The sequence below is a fragment of the Pleurodeles waltl genome, chromosome 6 (assembly GCF_031143425.1).
Source record: "Pleurodeles waltl isolate 20211129_DDA chromosome 6, aPleWal1.hap1.20221129, whole genome shotgun sequence".
Classification (NCBI taxonomy): domain Eukaryota; kingdom Metazoa; phylum Chordata; class Amphibia; order Caudata; family Salamandridae; genus Pleurodeles; species Pleurodeles waltl.
The window spans coordinates 1,229,730,991-1,229,752,845 of record NC_090445.1 but is presented as its reverse complement, the minus strand read 5'-3'; the positions used below and the strand labels follow the sequence as shown (position 1 = coordinate 1,229,752,845).

The 21,855-nt window shown below is 41.0% G+C and overlaps 1 protein-coding gene across 2 annotated transcripts in view; it reads right to left on the bottom strand.

Annotated features, from left to right (window-relative positions):
- Nucleotides 1–19,385, bottom strand: part of MYOZ1 (myozenin 1) — a 493,538-nt gene extending 474,153 nt beyond the window's left edge. For both annotated transcript variants that reach the window (XM_069240546.1, XM_069240547.1), the window contains exon 1: nucleotides 19,195–19,385. The gene's annotated coding sequence lies outside the window, so the exon portion shown is untranslated. The remainder of the gene's footprint in view (nucleotides 1–19,194) is intronic.
- Between the last annotated feature and the right edge of the window lie 2,470 nt (nucleotides 19,386–21,855).

Below are 21,855 nucleotides of genomic sequence, written 5' to 3'. Positions count from 1 at the left end.
CTTGAGAGGAGGCCCAGCAGGAATGCCAGAAGGTGGTGGAAGTGGTGGCATCTGTGGGCCACCGTGAATGGAGTCTCTCTCCACTATTAGATGAAGAAGAAGGGGGACGCTCTGAATCAGACTGAGACTCCTGTGTTTTCCAAGCCTCTGAAACTGTACTACCGGAGGTGACGCCAGGGACTGCGGATAGCATTATCTGAAGGGATCAGCTTGCCAACTTGGCCAAAGTCGGAACAGCATTGTGTAAGGGAGATTATGAGTGGTAAAACCCTCCTCTATTATTGGGGAGGAGGAGCAGACCACTCAGGGAGGGGGAGGTCTAGGACCAGTTAACCTGTTGGGAAGTGAAAACTGGGAGGGGGAAACTGAGCAGGGGAGCTGGGAGTGATGCTCTCCCGTTAGGCGGATACACACTGACTCTTTAGCGAATGCAATTCTAAATGTTGATTGTTTGGATAGGGGAGTTTTGTCTGCTCTTCCTGGGGAGTGGGAATTTGAAAGTTAAACACTGGGTACTTTATTATTAGAAATTTGAGTCATTCACCACTTTGAGAGCAAATAGTTGTGCTGAATGAGCCAAAATTCCTGTGATGGAAAGTGTAGCACAGAGAGGAGGGAGGTGGGGGTGGAATGGGCATCAACGTGATGACTGCCACTGAAACCTATAAATTCCTGTCATGGAACATAAGAGGCATGCATACAATGATGAAACAATATAAGGTCTTCTCATATTTAAACAGGAGAAATGTTCATATAGCTATGCTACAAGAAACACACCTCAAAGCCACTGAAGGGGCAGCATTACACAGGCAATGGAGGAGCCAGGCATTTTACTCCTCCTTCTTGGCGTATGCAAGAGGAACCCTGGTATGGATCAGGGCAGGGGTCCCATTCCAAAACACGGGACACATCATTGACACAGAGGGTAGATATGTTGTAGTGACAGGTAGGTTAGAGGGACGGGACATAACCCTGATTAACATTTATGCGCCTAATTTAAAGCAGAGCGCTTTCCTGGCAATCCTGGTGAGACGACTGGCCCCACATTTCCTCAAGACCGCTCTCTTAGGGGGGGATTTTAATTGTGTAGTGGACTCCCAATTGGACCGCTCACATCCGCTGCTCCATGATTCACCAACAACACGGCCAGTTAGACAGTTTCATGCCAGGCAAACCTAATGGGGACTCATTGACACATGGCCGACAACTCTACCCTACGGTACAAGACTATCCCTTTTTTCAAGTCTCCATGACTTACATGTGCACCTTGATATGTTCCTCAGTACCCCTGACATACATAGTTTAGTATACGATGCAGAGTACTTAGATTGCACAATCTCAGACAACACCATGTACTACTACACCCAAAATGGAGGCCTGTCTAGGCGTGCATTCCCACATGGAAATTGAAACCTGAATCCCTGGAGGACCCACAGTATGAAGATGCAGTGAGAACACATATAGAACATTACTTCTCTAAGAACACGGGCACGACTGGGCACCTCCAAGTGTAAAGGGATGGATTTAAGGCAGTCATCAGGGGAAGATGCCTAAAATAATCAGTGGGGGTTAGGCACACATTACTTAGGGAGGTCTCAAGAGCTGAGGAAATGCTGAGGACAGAAGAAAAAGGGAGACCAGGATGCCCAGACTTGCAAGATAGGTTACTGGAGGCTATGGAGGCTCTCGCGGGCCAACTACAATGGCTCTGCTGCTTCGATTATAAAAGATACATGAATCGAACCTATGCAGAACAAGACAAATCTGGGTCCTTATTAGCCTGGTTAGCAAACACGTCCAAAAGGAACTCCATTATAGTGGAAATCCTAAATGAGGCAGGACAGAGACTATATAGACAGGATGATATTAAATAACTTTTTATGAGTTACTATGCTAGGCTCTGAGCTCCACTCGACGTTCCAACCCTGACACAAGAAGAAGTGGAAACCCTGGGGGGTGAGATTTCTGTTTATGAAATCTGAGGTGCAATTAAGGGATTGGCGTGAGGCAAAACATCTCGAACAGATGGGTTCCCAGTCGAGTTTTATGCTGCCTATGCTGACATACTGGCCCCTAAGCTGGTGGACCTACATAAAGCTGCCAAAGAAGATGGGATATTGCCAATTACTACCAAGGAAGCATTGGTGGTGCAGCTACTAAAATCAGGGAAACCAGCGACTGGCAGCATCACCTTCAGGGTACTGTCCATGCTTAATTTGGACTATAAGATACTCAGTAAGGTCTTGGCCACACAGCTTCTATCATGCATGCCCCACTTGATTTAACCAGACCAGGCTGGGTTCATACCAGGCCGCAACATGGCAATAAATATCTGCCGGTTAGTAGCAATAATGGATGACACCACTTACAACAAAACTGAAGCTGCTGTCTTGGCAGTGGATATTGAAAAGGGGTTTGATAACTTTGAATGGGAATTCCTTTATGCCATCATGACCAAAATGGGAATAGGAAAGGGATACAAAGCCTGGGTCGGTTTATTATATAAGGCCCCTACGGTAAGAGAACGCACAGGCCAAACAATATCAGACAGCTACACAGAGAGGGACAAGACAGGGCTGTCCCCTCTCACCTTTATTTGCGCTAGTCATGGAATGCCTAGTGGGCCTGGCTTGAGAAGGGTGCCGATACTTGGGAATAGAAATAAACTACTTGCATCACCGTATTACCTTATACGCTGACGAACTGGTGATATTTTTTAACGACATGCAACAAGACTTGGAGCGAGCCAGGACCATGCTGGCAGACTTTGGCGACCTGTCGGGCTTACAGGTTAATTGGCAAAAGACCCGCCTTTTCCTCTTATGGCCTGGGAGAACCTGCTGGCAGATCTTGTGCCCCAATATGAGAGCCGACTTGCCTCACATACTTGGGAACCAAAGTTTACCATGATAGACAGGACATATTGGATGGTAACATGGTACAGGCTATCTGGACCACAAGATCTAGAATGACTTTTTGGCAAACACTCCATTTATCATTAGCGGGGAGGGTTGCCATAATAAAATTGATAGTCTTACCACAACTCCTATATTTTTTTACGGTACTCCCCATATGGTTGCCCGTCCAATCTTTGGAGAACAGGACTCCCTACTACTAACATTCCTTTGGGGAATGGGCCAGAGACGGGTGGCCTTGACCAAACTGCAGCTGCACTCAGCGGATTGTGGACTGGCGGTGCCAAGAGTTTGAATCTTACTATTTGGCTGCACAACTCCAGTGGTTTGCCCAGTGGATAGCGAGTAGACAAGTCCAGAAAAGGATGATATGCCCCTCTAGCGAGACTACTGGAAACACTACTAAGAACAGATAAGAAAAAGGAGAACAAAACAGCAGAACTTAGAGTTCTTTGCAACTGCTGGAAGAGATGCCTGCAGAATACGAAGACTCGCATTCTATACTTTCCCGAATTCCCATTAACATTCCTATGGGCGTTACCACACAGTGGAGAATGGAACGGGCTAGCTCTATGGATCACGATGACAACAACAAAATTGGGGGATATATTTAGGGCAAGATCCCTACTTCTGTCTGAAGATTTCTGAGGAGAACTTGACCTTCTACATGGGCATTTCCTGCTCCATAGAGCCGCAACAGCGTCCCTGCAAAAACACTGTAAGTCAGACATTACTGAACCACATACACACACCACAGGCCAGTATCTGGTCCTATCCTCCGGTGCCTTCAAGGCAGTCACATGCCTATGTAAGACTATATGGAGGGACATGGTCCAATTGTTAGAAACATTAAGGATCAAATGGGAAGAAGATGCAGACACCCCCATACCCCCCAAAGAATGGACATGAATCCTAGAAAGGATCCCAAAGTCCTCACCAAAATGCTAGATTTAAACTCATCATCTTTTTAATCCTATATACGACCTACTTGACCACGGGACAAATTAATAGACATTTCCACACAAATGGACCTTCCTGTCTGCGCTGCGGAAGTGAAGGGGCTGAGCTTAAACACACGTGATGAGACTGCTCCCATTTACAAGCTTATTGGGAGAAGGTGACACAGGTGGTGGCCTAGGTTGTTGATAAGGAGTCTCCTTGTATTTTAGGACACTGCTTGTTGGGTTGGTTACCCCACACACCCAAAACAAAAAATTCCAGCAAATTTCAGGACTTGGTATATGTTTTAGCCAAAAGAAAAATAACCTGAAACTAGAAGGTGCAACATGGGTCCTGCATAGGACTATGGCGCAAAGAATTGGAAAGATAGGCGGTATATGAGGGGGCCGTGCTGCTTAGGGAGGCCAGAAGGGGACTCAGGCCCATATAAGAAGAAAGGGTTTGGGAGGTCATGCAAAACACTCTGACGATACCAGACGAGAACTCCCAACCCTCATAGCCACTGACGCCTGCAAGTTATAGCCCTTATAACCCAAGCCTTGCAAAGATACTATGCAAGAAACATCCTCAAGACCTGTACACCCACACATACAGAACAGTTGCCCCTGCTGACCACACTGAATCACATACAACGCCCTACAGATTAACACCTTAACCATACCCAAACAGACGAATAAACATTTGGAATAACAAATGGTACTGACTCAATTGAGGGGAGGGGAGGGGATAGAGGGTGGGGGAGACAGGGGATGGGTTTTGAGATGTTGGCATGGTGGGACTGCTATTCCCTTTGATTGTCGAGTAGGGCAAGTGTCAATAGTATGAGATGCATGTCAACATGTCTTTGTACTTTGCACAACCTTCAATAAAATATATTTTAAAAAATAGCAGTAAAATTAGGATAGGGGTGATCCAAGGAGGGATGAAGGAGGGGAGAGTCTAGAAAGTGTTATTTTGGAGATCATATTAGTAGAATGAGGTTTGGGATGAATTAGAGAGTGTAGGCAGAGGGTCTATTGAGAGAGGTACAGGTGAGGCATAGAATAGTGTATTGGATAGAGTTGAAGGTTTTTTTTTCTACAGAAGGGGTAACATAGTAAATATATAGATACATAAGTACATAGAGAGGATATACATTTATAAGGAAGAGAATATATTGTGATATAAGGTATTATTTTATAAATTCAGATTTTCAACTGTTGCTATACTTTAAGTTAATTAATTTGTCAATTTTGATAAACTGATATTTTTTTAAAAATTTTAAATTTTCCTCAATATTTAAATAGTGAACCAATTGTAGGAAAAAGTAGTCATGATACTATTTACATATGGTGAAAGATAAATAAAACAGAGGCCCACAAGCATCTATTCAAATAACTTATATGGAAACTATGCAACTATGCAGTGACCTATATATTTGTTAAGCATAAAGTAATATATATATATATATATATATTTATATATATATATATATATATATATTTCCACACCAGCTTGACACTTCTGTCAACGACGCAGATTTCACAATTCTTCATTTAATAAATGGCGAGAATCCAAAGGAAGACAAAGACGAGAAGAGGAAAAAGGAAAAGATTACATGTTACGCAGTCGGAAGGAACAATAGACTCTAAAAGACAATTTGAACAACCAGAAAATCTGATTGTGAAGTTATCAAACTATGAATTAAATAAGGTGGAAGAGACCTTTTTAAAAAAAGGTTTGAGTTTTTGTCCGGAGAAACATCAAGATTATGTACAAACAAGAACTGACCTATACAAATTTGTAAGGAAATTGAAATTGGCTAAGTATTTCTTGAAAATGGGACCCACAGCAACATCTGAAGGAACCTCTAGTATGTGTGATTTAAATTTGACTATAGAACAGAGCATTGATTTGAAAACAATATATGATTTGACTCATGATTTAAGAGAAGAGGACATGACTGAAACACAAATATTAACCACACTGGGAATTGATACAGGACAAAAAGAAACAACAAAGTTCAAACCCAAATCCAAGTTCTGCCCAGTTCTGTCTCCAGGTAATAAAATTGACATATTTCATGATCTGATCATCAATGATTTAGAGAAATTGCAGCCTTCTCATAAGCAGGGGAAAGAGAATTTAACGAAAAATCAACGAGAAGCATTGAAAGGCTTGATGGAAAATCAGTCAATAGTAATAAAACCTGTGGGCAAAGGAGGGAATATTGTGATCTGGGACAAGAATGATTATATGGAGGAGGCGTATAGCCAGTTGAACATGGATTTGAACTATTGCAAACTGACTAGGAATCCTATTAATGAACTAGTATTGGATTTGAATGAGAGATTAGATAAGTGACATTCAGAAGGATTGATTAGTTTTGATGAGAAATCATTTATGATGAATGAAAATCCAATTATGCCAACTATATATTTTCTTCCGAAGATTCACAAAACTTTAGAGAAACCGCCAGGTAGACCTATAATTTCAAGTTGTGGCTCATTATATGAGGGTGTGTTGAATTATGTTGATCATTATTTGGCCCCGATGGTTAAAGACTTGAACTCATATATACAAGACTCTGGAGACTTTTTAAGGTTATTGGATGGAATAGTATGGCAACCAGATTACCTGCTAGTGACCATAGATGTGGTATCATTATATACTTTAATTTCACACCAATTGGGTATAAATGCAGTGAAATTCTTTTTGAGACAAAAAAGTATCCATTTCTTAAAACATTCTGAGATGCTATTGGAGATGATAGAACTATATCTCAGTAATAATATCTTCATGTTCAATCATCAGATATATAAACAAATCTGTGGGACAGCCATGGGAGTATCCTTTTCTCCAAGCTATGCAAATCTCATGATGGGGTGGTGGGAGAAATGCGTAGCTTGTGATCAGGAGAATGATCATTACATGGATAAAGTGATGATGTGGTTACGATATATAGATGACCTATTTCTGATTTGGCATGGAACTGAGGAACTATTTAAGGAATTTTTCATTAGGTTGAATAGAAATGATGTTGGACTGCAATTTACCTATAAAACAAGTAAGATCTCTATTGAATTCTTAGATGTGTCAGTATATATTGAAGCAGATGAGTTACAAACTACGTTACATAGAAAACCTACAGCAACCAATAGTATCCTACATGGTACAAGTTTCCATCCTAGATCACTAATTAAAAGCATTCCATATGGTGAGTTCATTCGTATTAAAAGAAATTGTTCAAACGAACAAGATATGAATGAAAAACTTGGTGAAACCAAACAGAGATTTTTAAACAGAGGTTACACATTGGAGGCAATAAAACAAGGTGAAACAAAAGCAAGGGCAAAGACACGAACACAGGTATTGGCGAAGTACAAAAAAGTGCCAGAGCAGTCAATGATGGAAAATAATGAGATAAGACTTATTTTGGATTATAGTAAAGAGAACCAACAGATATTGAATATATTAAAGAGATATTGGTATCTGATCCAAAGAGATAGTGACATTGGACAGAGAGTGGGTACTTGCCCCTCAATTACATATAGGAAAGTACCATCACTAAAAGACATGCTAGAGAAAAGTCATTTTGAGACCACAAAGATCTCAACTTGGTTAGTAGATGGAAATAAGGGCTTTTTTATTGCAAAAAGTGTAAAGCATGTAAAATTGGCTGCAACAAAAAGGGAATAACAGATTTTCGGGGAAAAGAGATTGTGATCAGAGATAGAATTACATGTGAAACAACGTTTTGGTGTATGTCATAGAATGCCGGTGTGGTCTTAGACACATTGGCAGTACTATATGCCCCTTAAAAAAGCATATTTTGGAGCACATTAGAGCAGAGCAAAATAATGATAATACTTATGCCATGACTAAACATCTGAAAACACATCTAGAATCAAACTGGTTATGTATGAAATATTATGGCATTGAGACAATAAAAAAACATGAACAAGGAGGTGATAGAGTTCAGAAACATCATCAGATTAAAAACTAAGATTCCGTTTGGGATAAACTGTGACGAGGAATTATATTGTCATCTATAAATATGAATGAATAAAATTAATTGAGTTATATTATTAGTGTGGGAAAAAGGAATTGTGAATACTACATGTAGAAAATTGGATATTGATAAGTGTAAGAAGGTGGGGCACTAGACCCACAATTAGGAACATGTACACAACCCAAAAATATACATGTGGAATTAGAGATTGATTTAAATATAACCATATATATATATATATATTTGTGGAATTTGGATTTAGGGATAGATGACAGTGCTAATTGTGATAAATTTGAGTAATGAGTAGAGTTTTTTTGTGATTTTAATATTTGATCTCTAGATTTTTCTTTGTTGTTGTAATTTGTTGGGGTAAAATTTCTGGTATTGGTTTGGTATTTATAATTGATTGTATTTAATTTTTGGTTAATATTGTATATACACTTTTAAAACTACATATCCCAGAATGCCACATAAAGGCATAGTGAGATGGATAGTATAAATAGAGCACTTAATGGGTTAAGTAATTACTGTGATCAAGACCGTGAAGGTCGAAACGCGTTGGTGTTTGTTTGTCTGGTATCATTCCATTTATTAAATGAAGATTTGTGAAATCCTGTGAGTGCTGTGTCGTTGACAGAAGTGTCAAGCTGGTGTGGAAATAAATTAAGGGAAAGGTCCTTCCCTGGCGCAGGCACCGACATTAAGTAAGCGCGCCTTATATATAAATATGTATATATATACATACACACATATATATATGTATAAATATATATATATATATATATATATACATACATACATATATATATACAGAGACATACACACACATATAGCACACATAACTATTTAACCATAAGTAATATCTACATTTGTTCAGACGTCCTAAAAAGTATCCATATGTTATAAAAACCATAATTATTATACATGTTTATACAAAGAAATACACATAGCTATATATATATATATATATATATATATATATATATATATATATATATATATATATATATATAAAATCAGATGGTATATACTGTTCATTAGTGTTTGAGTATGGTGGTTATGCAAGAAACAGCCAACTCTTGAGTAGTCTTCTGAAGAAAAGATAGTTATCCATGTCTCTTATGTTTTGAGGAAATGAGTTCCATAGTTTGGCTGCTTGGACAGAGAAGGGTGTGCCACCTATTTACCAATCTGGAGTGGAGGTTCCTTTGCTGAATGTATTTGGTGATTTGATTCCTGATGAAAAGCTGTCATTTTACCTGTATTGCTTTGTGGGTCATACAAAGCAGCTTGAAGGGGAATCCTCTGGCAACTGGCAACCAATGTAGGGCCCTCAAGGCAGGGGAGATGTGGGCTTGTGGCTTTATATGAAGGAGTAGTCTGGCAGCAGAGTCCTGAATCCATTGTAGTCTTCATTGTTGCTAAAGAACATACATGGCAGAGGCAATTGGCGTAATCAAGTTTAGACAGTACAAGAGCTATAGTAGTCTGGAACTTCTGTGGAAATACCATGTGGGGGAAGATGCTTTGCAGAGTTTTTCATAGTATTGAAGCTTGATTTTCCTAATGTATCCACTTGGGTATTCATTGATAACTTGGAGTCCATAGTAAATTCAAGGTTTCTTACTTCCTTAGATACTTTAGGAGGTGGTCCCACATCATCAGGCCAGGCACAGAGTGGATCATAATTTTTCCGGTCACCACATGCCAGTATTTTGATTTTGTAAGCATTCAATTTGAGATGGCTTCATGTCATCCACTGATCAACGACTCTGATGCAACTGAAGATGTCTGAGTTTCCAATGTCATTGGGGCTTTCCAGCTTACAAAGTATTTGTGTGTCATCCGCATAGTTATAACATGTGAGCTGAAATTAATTGATCATTGTCGGCAATGACTTCATGAAGATGTTGAAAAGCTTGGGTGAGATGTATGGTTTGGATGGGAAAGGGGGAGTATAGATGACATTCTTTCTGTTTTGAAGGTAGGATGTGACCCAGTAGAGAGCAGTCCCTTCTATGCCAGCTTTGTAGAATTTCTGCAGTAGAGTGTCATGGTCAACTGTGTTTTGAAGGCAGCTGAGAGGTTCAAGAGAATTAGTGCAGCAACCCTGTTACAGTCTCCTGTGTTTTTAAGGTCATCCCAGATGGCAATGAAGGCAGATTCTATGCCTCTTCCTGGCGAATCCTGTCTGGTAGTCTGAGATTATGGAGTTATCTTCAGTGATTTGTGACATCTGGGTGAATGCTGCTCTTTCTAACAGATTGCCAGGAAAAGCCCATTTGTAATTGATCTGTAGTTGTTACGGTCATGCGGGAGCAGGATTGTTTTTTTAAATAATGGGCATATGTATGTTTTTTTTAGGTCTTCAGGAAAGATTCCCTTACTTAAAGCACTATTGATGATTCTTCTTACTGGTGTGACAGCAGAGGCAGTTAGAAGAATGTTCTTGAAGATGTGTGGTGGACAAGGGTCAGCAGGGCAGCCGGCTGGCCTGCTTGCGTTAGCCAGATCCATAAATTCACTTTGTGATATTTATTTGAAGGAATGAAAAGGCTGGGTTAGCCTACTTATGGAGGGGAGTTTTGGTAATGGGTTGGTGCTGGTGGTTTTTCTTTGTTTTAAATAGGATTATCATTATTATTATTATTATTGATTAATATTATTGTTATTATTTTAGACTACATAGCTACCCTAACAGGGTTTCCCAGCGTTAGACGTTTGTAGGTAAACATCAGAACCATTCAAAGGCAGTTGAGTTAGAAGAGCCAAGTCTTTAGAAGTTTCCGAAAAAAACACTGAAGTGCTGCCACATTCTCATAGAAACAGGTAGTGTGTTCTACAAATTGGGACCCAGATAAGAAAAAGACCGCTGCCCTCACAGGTTCTTCTAACTTTGGGCACTGTAGAGAGATTGCTATTGCGTGATCAGAGAGATCGTCTGGGACAATAGAGTGTCACCAGTGATCTAAGATACCACGGACCTGAGTATGACATAGCCTTATGCATATAGCACAATGCTTTAAACTGGATTTGCCTTTGAATTGGAAGCCAGAGGAGGTCTTGAAGAAGATTTGCGGTGGACTATCAGCAAAGGCTTGAGTGAAGCCCTGGAGGTCACTGGATAAAGAATGTTGCCACAGTCCAACTTAGAGATAATCAGTACCTGTATTACTGTTTGTTTGGCATGCCCAGATAGTCACCAAACCAAGAATTGTGGAATCACTTGGGAATTGGGAATTCTGCACCCCATTCTCCTGTTAATTTATCATTGTGTCCTAGGATTTCACCCAGAGATTTCTCTTGGTGAAATGTACCAGTTTAGTGGTAAATCTGCAGTCCTTGTAATTCCAATATGGCAAGTAACACACATTTTCTGGATTCTAATAGCATGCCTGCATAGCAGAGATATACTATATGAAGAATATATAAAGGTAATTAACAAACTAAACCTCACTAATGCAGGTCTGAGTGCAGATAATACAAAGTGTAATCTGTAAATCTGTGGAGTCAGTAAAATGTTGAGCATAAGTGGACAAAAATACCTGCCTTCTTGTTCATCGTTCTAGCTTTTCTTTTAAAGATTTCTGCTTAAAATGGTTCATTACACTAAAGCGCATCTAAAAAAAAGGCTAGGCCTGAAGTGCTACAGATAAGAAATCAGGCATCTGAAAAGAGACACATACGTGTCAAGGCACAATGTAAACTGGAGGACAGCTCTGACTAGGTACTTAAAATGAATTTTGGGCAATAATGATGTCAGGAAAAGAAGTTGCATACACATGCAGTACAGGCCAGGCATCAGATGTTCTGTTTGAGTCAAGGATGAACAAGGGATCATAACAAAGACAAGAACTCATAATATGTCAAGACACAGGAACCCCAAGACTTTTTACCACAAGCCCTGCATGCCCAGTGCAATGTTTTGACACAGAAGGGACAATAAGATGGTTGTGATAAGTTGTGATCTGACCAGAGGTCAATTTATGTTGAAGTAACAAGGATAAACCATGAGGTTGATACTCGTCTCAGGGTATTGACAGTCTGGAGTGACAGTCAGAAGAACAAAGCACTTAAAGGTGCAGATAATGTTGACATATCAACAATAAAGTATCTTTCTTTTCTTCCTTTTTGGAACAATTTAAACATCACATTTAGAAGTTTACATGTTGGCTACCAAGCAGCTGGAAAAGCAGAAAAACTCCCCCCAGCGACTGCTTGCCCAATCTAAAGTTCCATAACTGTTTGGCAGGAAATTTTTAGAGAAAGTGTTTCCAACAACATGGTAGGATTGTTTTTGGCAAATAAGAATCACTACCGGCAGACCACTCCATAGTAGCATGGTGGGCTAAACATCATTTTTTTCTTTTCAAAGAGAAGAAAACACTGGGAGTTTTCTCCCAGGAGGTGAGAGACAATTCAGCATTTTTCATTCAAGAGTCTACTACTGTGTGCACGGAAACCTTACCTTGAAAAAGGCTGACGGGAAAAATGTGGGGGATTCTGCTCGGTTTAGGGCTGCCCCTCCTCCAATGCCATTCTTACCGGTACATGAGAGTGAAAGTATTTCTTGCAGTGGAGCCAGCTGAGTCTTCCCCACAACAAATCAGTTCTCCCATCTCTACATATGGTGGAGGAGTCATGAGTTTGGCAGATGATACATCTTCTGATTTTTGGTGGATACCCACCACAACTCAAAATAAGGCCCTAGTTTTCTTATGTTTGTATACATTGTTTGTCTTGAATGTATTTCAGACATTAGAGCCTTCAGTGTTGACTCTTCACATAGCTATCAATGTCACCCCTCTTTGTTGCCACATAGGGTTCTACTGCAAGATCCGTGGAAGCAGGTTGATCCAGAGTATGAAACACACAGCTCTGAGATGATTTAACCAAATCTGACAGCATTTGAGAGAAAACTGGAAGTTAAACCTCCTCAAAGCAGCCTTCCCATTCCTTCTGAAAACCACTACAACTAACCCAATTCAAAAATAGACCAGGCATCTCCGAGTGCATTTCAACCCCTGGGCAAAGACGGAATATGAAATATAATATGAGATTCCCAATCCTCTACATTTTGGGGTATGTCGCAATATCGGGAATGTATTGGTTAACTCAAGGACTGATTTTCACATAATCATCTGCATTTCGAAGTGATTGCTTCTTTCAAGCTTGTGCTTTTCAAACCTTTAAATAAACAAATAAGATACATTTGACAGGGATGTTGGTGTGATATTATGGCATCTATTATTATACATCATGATGTAGGTTAAAAAAAATTCTTTAAAGTGGAAATTTGACATGGAAACACTTCATGATTGTGAACTCATACTGAATGAAATTGACAACCATTGTGTCGAAATGAGTATGTTTGTACTCATAAAGGACTAGAACATTATACACTGAAATTGAACTTTAAACAATTACAAATGAGCAGCTTTACTCCTTTAACACTGATGATCAAATAGTAGATTCATATTTATGAGAAGAGCAATTATTTTCCTGAAAAGATCAAAAATATGCCAAATATTCTGATCTCTGAATGCTAAAAAATATTCTGATGTTTGAATGTTCAAGTGGTAAAAGTATTATTTGTTGACTTTAGCAGATGTTGTTGTCTCCCCTGCCCTTTCTAATGTTCACACCATTTCTCTTCCAGTTGCATCTGTAGTTCTTAAACACATGGTTTAAGCCAAGGCCCAGATGACACTTTTATTTATTTGCTCATTCCTTTGTCCATCTCAACTCCAGCTTCTTAGCCCTTTCAGAACCTCTCCAACTAAGGTTAGTTTGCCTTTTCCCATTGCCGCCTGTAGAAGGCTGAGAAAAGTAGGATGAAAAATCATTCCTTACTTGATCATGCCACAATCTCTCATTGACATACCATCTATAATTGCGAAAGCAAGAAGGCAAAGATTTATGTATTTTTTTCATAGGCGTTGTTGTGATCCTTAATCAGCCCACCAGGGCACCGAATACTGACATTCCTTTCTGCTTCGCTATATTTAATTTACATCAGCAAACAGTCTTATGTGGTCTACATTGTTTTTGGACTCGAATGCTTTTCCACTAAATCTCCACATTTTTCTTCTTTTACTCCCAAATCTGCAACTGAACTTTTCATGTTTCTTAAAAGTGATAATTCTCTGATCATGTTTTCTCTACTTTAATTCCACAACTTCATCCTATTGCTCCCGTAGCACGCTATTTTTTTAATCTTCACTTTCTATGGGATCCTTTCAAAGGTACATTAAAATGCTGCTGTTCTTCCTGCATCTTTTTGTCCCTTCTAATTTTCACACCATTTTTCTTCCAGTTGCATCTGCATTCCTTAAACGTATGGTTGAAGCCAAGGCTCAAAATTACTAATGCTGTGTAACTGGTTTGAGTCACTTTTGTGATGAAAACTTCGCACAAAATTTTGGTGGTGGATTTTCTTTCCGACACAAACAAGGATTTGTATTGGAAAGTATTCTACAGTGAAGCATCGTTCTGGTATGCACTACTTTCTGCTACTTTGCATCAAGGGGGTGTCCCATGTGGGGTCTATTGCTGATCCCATGAAATTATCCACAGGTTTTGATGCAAATCCCTCTGTGCAAACATTCGTAGACAGGGATTTGCACTAAAACCTTACACCTCCTGGAGGCACGTGTAACAAGGAGAATTTTTTTATTTCTCCTTATTTTTCAAACTTTGCACGTGTGCTGCATCATATGTCTATGGTTCATTTTTACAATAGACTACTCTTCAATTTTCTCTTTTCCTCACGTTTCTCAGTGCTTTTCTTTTCTCTCCATAGGCTGTCTCTTCATTTGGCACTCACTTGCGGTTTCTTTGTGATGTTCATTTGTAGTCAGCTCTTTTCTGCTTTCTATTTGGCTTCTCTTATCTTGTTCCATGTGCACTCTTGTCATCCTAGCTCTATTTCTCACTCCTCATGTCCAGTTTCCCACACTGTACGGACTTTCTTTGTTTAAATCTTTAGCCCTTCTTACGTCGTCATTTTGGGTCCAATGTATGATGCTTTGTTGTGGTCACAAAAGGCGAACATCGCCATTTGTGACTGCAAAATGGGCAAATAAGATTTACTATTCCTATTTTGCGAATCGGTCCATAGTTACTGACTCGCAAAATAAGGATTGCGACTTGCATTTAGGAAGGGCCGTCCCGAGGGAGTCCCTTCCTAATTGCGAGTTGAGTTGGTATGTATGATTGTTTTGTGACTGTGAATGAGGTCAAAAAACAATCCCAGTTAGCACCAATTTCAAATTGGTGTTAACCTATTCACCAACTGGAAGGGGTCCCCATGGCACCTGTTCCCCTTTGTGGATGCATGCGAAGATATTTTTTCAGAGCAGGCAGTGGTACCACGAACCATTGCCTACTCTAAAAAAATGAAAAGAAAACTTTTAATTTTTCTTTTTGAAATGCATTCTGTTTCCTTTATGGAAAATGGGCTGCATTTAAAAAAAACTGCTTTATTGAAAAGAAGTCACAGACATGGTGGTGTGCTGGGCCATTCCCAAATGGGTCCAAAATTGCGAACTGCCTCATGAATATTAATGAGGCAGGTCTTTTGTAACCCATTTGGGAATCACAAACAGTGTGGTTCACACTGTTGTACATTTTGTTTTGCAACTTGCAATTTGTGATTTGCAAACGGATTGTGAATTGCGAGTCGCAAAACAAAAGGTCGTATATTGGGCCCTTTGTCTCTTACTCACAGTATCTACCTCTCTGACTCGCTTGTTTTTTTTGGATTTCTGTGAAAAAATATAGGGGGGTCATTATGACCCTGGAGGTCACTAGACCTCCAGGGTCACAGTGGCTAATGGACCGCCGTGGTCGTTGCAGTCTGACCGCCACATTATGACAGTGGCGGATGTGCCACGGTCCAGCCTCTGACAACTCCAGGCTGCCGCCAGCCTGCAGCCTGACAGTCCAGGCAGCTGTAATCCTCCAGGGCAGCACTAAAAGCAGTGTTGCCCTGGGATTACGAGTCTCCATCCGCCAGCCTGTCCATGGCGGTAAACACCATCATGGAAAAGCTGGTGGAATGGTGGAGTAGGGGGTTCCCTGGGGGCCCCTGCACTGCACATGCACTTTGCATGGGCAGAACAGGGGCCCCCATGCACAGCCCCATCACACATTCCACTGCCCGAATTACAGGAAGTGGAATGCGCGACAGGTGCTGCTGCACCCGCTGCACCGCCACATTGCAGCCGGCTCCATCAGAAGCTGACTGCAATCTTAAGGCCCTGTTTCCCGCTGGGCCAGCGGGCAGAAACACTGTTATAATACCATAATAGGTCTTGCGGGGTTCAGCCCACACAGGTGGCCTGATGGAGGTATGGCATTCGCGGGCGGCCTCTGCCACCTGCCAATTTCATAATGAGGGCAATAATCTTTAAGAAATTTTCCCCGATACAGATTAACCTTCTTAACAATATTTTCTAATTCTCAATGTTGCTTCTGTTTATATTACATAATACTATATTTTTGAGCTGAGAATTGTACTATGATCAGTTCTTGGGCATAACCACCTACTTGAATATATTTCCATTATAAGCTGTACAGTTCCTTTCCTTGCCCACTTGCTCACAAGTTTCCCTGTTTCATGAAGCATTTTACCTCAGCTTACTCCTGCACAAGTCGGCAGCATGAAGCCATACTGAAGACTGCAACTCTCTATAAAGGGTTTACTTATTTAAGGGAAAATTGAGTATCTGATGCACCCCACCCCACTCACTAACTACTCAGTTGCTACCAGGGGCGTAGCTTGGTCAGTAAGATGGGGAGGTGTGAGCTTTAAATTTCCCAACAATCACACTGGCACATGATGTTGAAATATATTATAGGACAAGGTGGTGCACAAGAGGGGCTTGTGGCAGCAGAAAGGGAGAGGAGTGCAGATTGATTGGTGCACTAGGTGGGAGAAAGCACATTATTTTGTGAAATAACCAAAATTTTTGAAGTATTCCCAAACAGATTGTGGGAGAGTGTGTGTGCGTTTTTGTATGTGTGTACAAATCCTGGTGAAATCCGAGATGGCACCTCATAATACCCGACTAAAAGCCCCTGTACACAACTATTTATCACAAGATACATTTGTTAAGGAGTGTGCAACCCCCACTCTCAACCCCCTACCCCCGGAATCTACGCCCCTAGCTCGCATTTTTAACCAGTGAAACGTTTTGAGGTCTTCGAAACTGCCCTGTTGTTCTCATTCCTCATTCGCCTCACAACCTTCATGCTTTATCAACTGTTTGCCGCAACATGTCCATGTTCATACAGTTGTTGCTGTTCTCTTAGTCTAACCTAATTTCTTTTACAGAATTAGCACACACAATGCATGTATGTAAGTAGTATTTGTATACAGCGAACCTAGAGAACCATACCTAAAAACATCAAAACTGAGAAGTAGTGAAATGAAATAGGACAAGGGCCAGCTCGCCACTAAAATCTTATAAGCAAGATGTGTTTTACAAGAAATAATGGGCAACAATATTTGACAAATCGCCTGTTTGCGGTTTCAAAATTAGGACTGTCACTCTTAAAGTGATAGTCACTAGGCATGTTACGAACGCAATTAGTTTGCGTTGTTCATTTTGATGGTGATCTTAATACCTATCTATATGTTACTAGGTCAATAATGGCGTGAGATTAGGGACATTTTAGGGAGTAGGTGCTTTGCACTTTGTTGTAGCATCAACACTCTCAAAGTGAGGTAATGTGAGGCATTGAACTGCTGAAAGTCGAACAGAATACACGCAGCTTCATAGTTTTAAAATTAAACCTCTGCTTAATGCTACACCAGAATACCACACCTCCTCCAAGATTAGAACGGGGGAACCGTCTCAGGTGTCAGGCAGGCCTCGCTTTGGATCCTGCCCGAGAAAAACGCATTCCTGTGACCTGGACCCAGTAAGTGATATTTGGATCAAGTCCAGACTGGGTGCCCTGAACTGCTTGAAATGGTCTATGATGCTCCAATTATCTTTCTTTCAAGAGTCCTGGTCCACACCTCTCTGCAGGGCTAACAACACTTTTATTAAGACAGCGCCATGACTTTTTGATAGAACAGGAGTACTGGGTGACCTTGATATCTACATTTCATGTATCGGTCCTTGATAATAATCTTCTCCTTTTTACGCAGCCCACAAGTACAAGACACGGTCAATCTTGCTTGGTACTCCCACGTGCAACCAAAGTGCATTGGTAAGAGGAGTAAAGATCCTCGAGCTATGGATTAGGAAATTTACATTAAGCTTCCGATTGTCTTTTAAAGAAACCCAGGCCCCGATTTATACTTTTTTTGCTCCGCATTAGCGTCATGTTTTGACGCAAAAGCGGCGTAAATTTACAAAATACAATTACTTACAAAATACAATTGTATTTTGTAATATTTCGCCGCTTTTGCGTCAAAACATGACGCTAATGCGGCGCAAAAAAAGTGTAAATCAGGGCCTCAATCTGAACAGATTTTCCTGGACGCAACACAACTAGCCAATGATGTGAATTGGCTTTGACGTACTCTCACTTTACTCAATTCACAAAGTATCTCTTGGCTTCACCCCAAGTTCACCGGTACCAGGTAAATATCTGCTACGCAGCTCCGATTTGCCCGGATTTTAAGTATCAACCAAACCAACATTCTCATGCCTAGTATAGGTGTCATGATTGCACGATGCGTTAAACATAAAAGACGTTTTTGTAAACATAATCTCAGGACAAGTATCCGGTTTATGAGGTGAAATATGCATCCTTGCGTAAACTAAGACATTTCACTAAAAGCCTCACTTGCAGGGGTGCAGAAAACACCGGTATCAGGGCACCCTGCAGGGAAGAGGCACTGGGCGGGGAAGTCACTACAGGGTGCATGAACAGAAGGAGATGGTTCGTGTTACGCGCCCGAAGCACACGGCCACGCGCTGAACAAGAACGCCGTGTCCAAAGTTAGAATGCGTGCTCAGCGGTTTTTGTTTTTCCAATCTCAACATGTCTGCTGTAAAAACTGCCTACTTTTCATGGAAGACCACAGTTGACCTAATCGTTATTTAAACATTGATCATCAACTAATTATTTTTCTGTATGCAGATTTTTAACTTTGTGGATGTCATGTATCATTTGTATCTGTACAATTTCTATACGTTTATAATTCTGAATTAAATAATCGAATAAAGTTGTTCGAGACGCTGAAACCATCTACTTTTGTCCTTATTCTTTCGACTTCATCCTAGGTGAACAATACTTTTGTGCGCCGTATAATTAATTTAATGGCCCCATACAATCAACAGAGCTTTGCTGTAATTAAGCCCTTCTTACCTTTCTGTTGGTTGGTGAGGTCAGAGGGTCAGACTAGTATTCTTTGCTGTCTGATGTGCAAACCAGTGTGAGCTTTTAGTGCTGTTTTCTTGATTTTATGCTGGAGAAGAAAGCAGGCACACGTCTGGGAGATGTTGTCCGAACGGGAGTCTCTGCTCAGCACAAACTGCTGATGCAAAGAGCAGTGAATTTGACTCCTATGAGGTTTCGCTTGCAGAGGCATGCTGGTGTTTATTAATAGTAGAAGGAGTGATGGGGTCTCGAATGGCAGAAGAGCAGAAGAGGGGCGGGAGGAAAAAGAGTTGACCTAAGCATTTCTGATGCATATTAATTATTAGGTATGAGACTTAAGCACATATCTAGCTTATAGCTACACAAACGTTATAGTTTATAGATACAATATAGTTTATAGATACAATAACGTAAAAACCTAAGGGCCTGATTTAGATGTTGACAGAGGGAATTCTTCATCACAAACTTGAAGAATATCCTGTCCGCCGTACCATGATCTCTAGAGGATAGAATGGGATCGTAGTATGGTGGATATGATATCTGTTGCATTTGTGATGGAGTATTCCCTCCGCAGCACCTAAATGAGGCCCTATGGAGATTGTGATACAGGGGACGGAATACCCATCACGGTTGTGATAGAGTATTCTATCCACCCAGATCTAAATCAGGCCCATAAAGATTTCAACTTGCAAAATGCCAATTCTGGCGAAGTGGGCAGCTTCATTTTTTGAGCCAAGACTCGGCATCCAAACACAGACATTTCTAGAGATTAGACACCCAAGAGATTTTAAGGTGTCTGACATGCATGGGACTGACTTTGTTTTATCACCCTAAATACCATATCTGCAAGGATACAGGGAATTACTACCACCTGCTTTTTCCATACTTCACTTGATAAAAACATTAGTCCACATGTGTGACAGGGCATATCGCCCATGATAGGAAAGGCCCCAAAACAGAACGTGGAAACATACAAATGTCAACTTGCAAATTGACCTATTCAGGTGAAGTGGGTAGCTTTGCTATTTGGGTCTGAGCTCGGCTGCGACCAAGGGACATTTACCAAACTCCTACATTTCTAAAAACTAGAGAGCCAGGAGAGTTGATGGTGATGTGATCTGCATGGATCTCACTGTGTTTTCTTGCCAGAATGCACTAAAAACATCATATTATGGCAAAATCACATATCTTCCTCACATTTAAGTGAGGGACAGTTCTCACCCACGCACACAAAGCCCTCCACAACAAGGGACCGGATTACCTCAACCGTCGCCTCAGCTTCTACGCCCCCACCCGTCTCCTCCGTTCCTCGGGCCTCGCGCTCGCTGCCGTCCCTCGCATCCGCCGCTCCACGGCGGGTGGGAGGTCCTTCTCCTTCCTGGCAGCCAAGACCTGGAACTCCCTCCCCACCAGCCTCAGGACCACCCAGGACCACTCCGCATTCCGGAGACTCCTAAAAACCTGGCTCTTCGAGCAGCAGTAACCCCCCCTTTTTTCCCCTAGCGCCTTGAGACCCGCACGGGTGAGTAGCGCGCTTTATAAATATTAATGATTTGATTTGATTTGATTAGAATCTCCAAGGATTCACATAATTCCTTCCACCGAGCATTGCCACATTTCTCCAGATACAAACAGTACCCACTTGTGTTGCTGAGCCAATCACCTGCTATCGATACCATTGAAAAAATGGACAGCATGAAGTCAATGTGATGTCATGGAGGTCTTGAAATGGTTACAGTTTTGGTGCATCTTAATGACATGCATTAGGTCTACCTACACTTAGGAGGCAGAGTTTCAATCAGGAAATCTGTGTGACCCAGGCTGGTAAGACTTTGGCCATTGGCCAGAAAAGCCAGGGTTTTCTATCAGATAAATATAGGAAAGTTAGCCTTTTTTGCCCCATATTTTGTTGTTTGCAGGGAATTCTGGGTAAGAAATCATGCTGATATCCACAGAGGCCACACCACCCTGGATTCCCCTAAGCCCTTAAGTTTCAGAAATGCCTTGGGCCGATAGGGTTTCTTAGTTGCTGACTGACCCAAAGCCCAAGTATTGTAGCCATTCACCATAACAAGTGAGAGGAAACTAGGATTACTTAGAGTTCAGTTTTAATCGACAGGGTAGCAGAAAGGGGGTAAATCTCCAATTCTGCCTCTCCCTGGAGACAAAAATAAAGTCTGATGCCAAGATGGTCCAGTGCACCACCCCAGTCCATTTTTACCTTTTTTCCCTGGAAGTTTCATGAGCTTGTAGGGCTCCACCCTTGTAGGCAGGCTTGGATGTTTCCCGCCTATCTACCCATCCCAGGGGACTCAGTGAAGACACTAGGCCTTCTGGAAAAATGTGGAAACCAGTATGGGGTGCAGAATTTGCATATTGTAGGAGGCTGGCCTGGTTTGTAGTTGTTACCTTGGGAACTTACACCTTAGACCAGGTCCAGTTATCCCTTGTTAGTGAATGTAGTAGTGTTCTAGCAGCTTAGGCAGATAGAGGTAGCTATAGCAAAGCAGCTTAGGCTGAACTAGGAGACATGCAAAGCTCATACAATACCACTTATAGTTACACAGTACTTATACACAAGTAAAGACAATACTCAGTGTTACTAAAACATAAAGGTATTTATTTGGGTGACACAGTACCAAAAATATC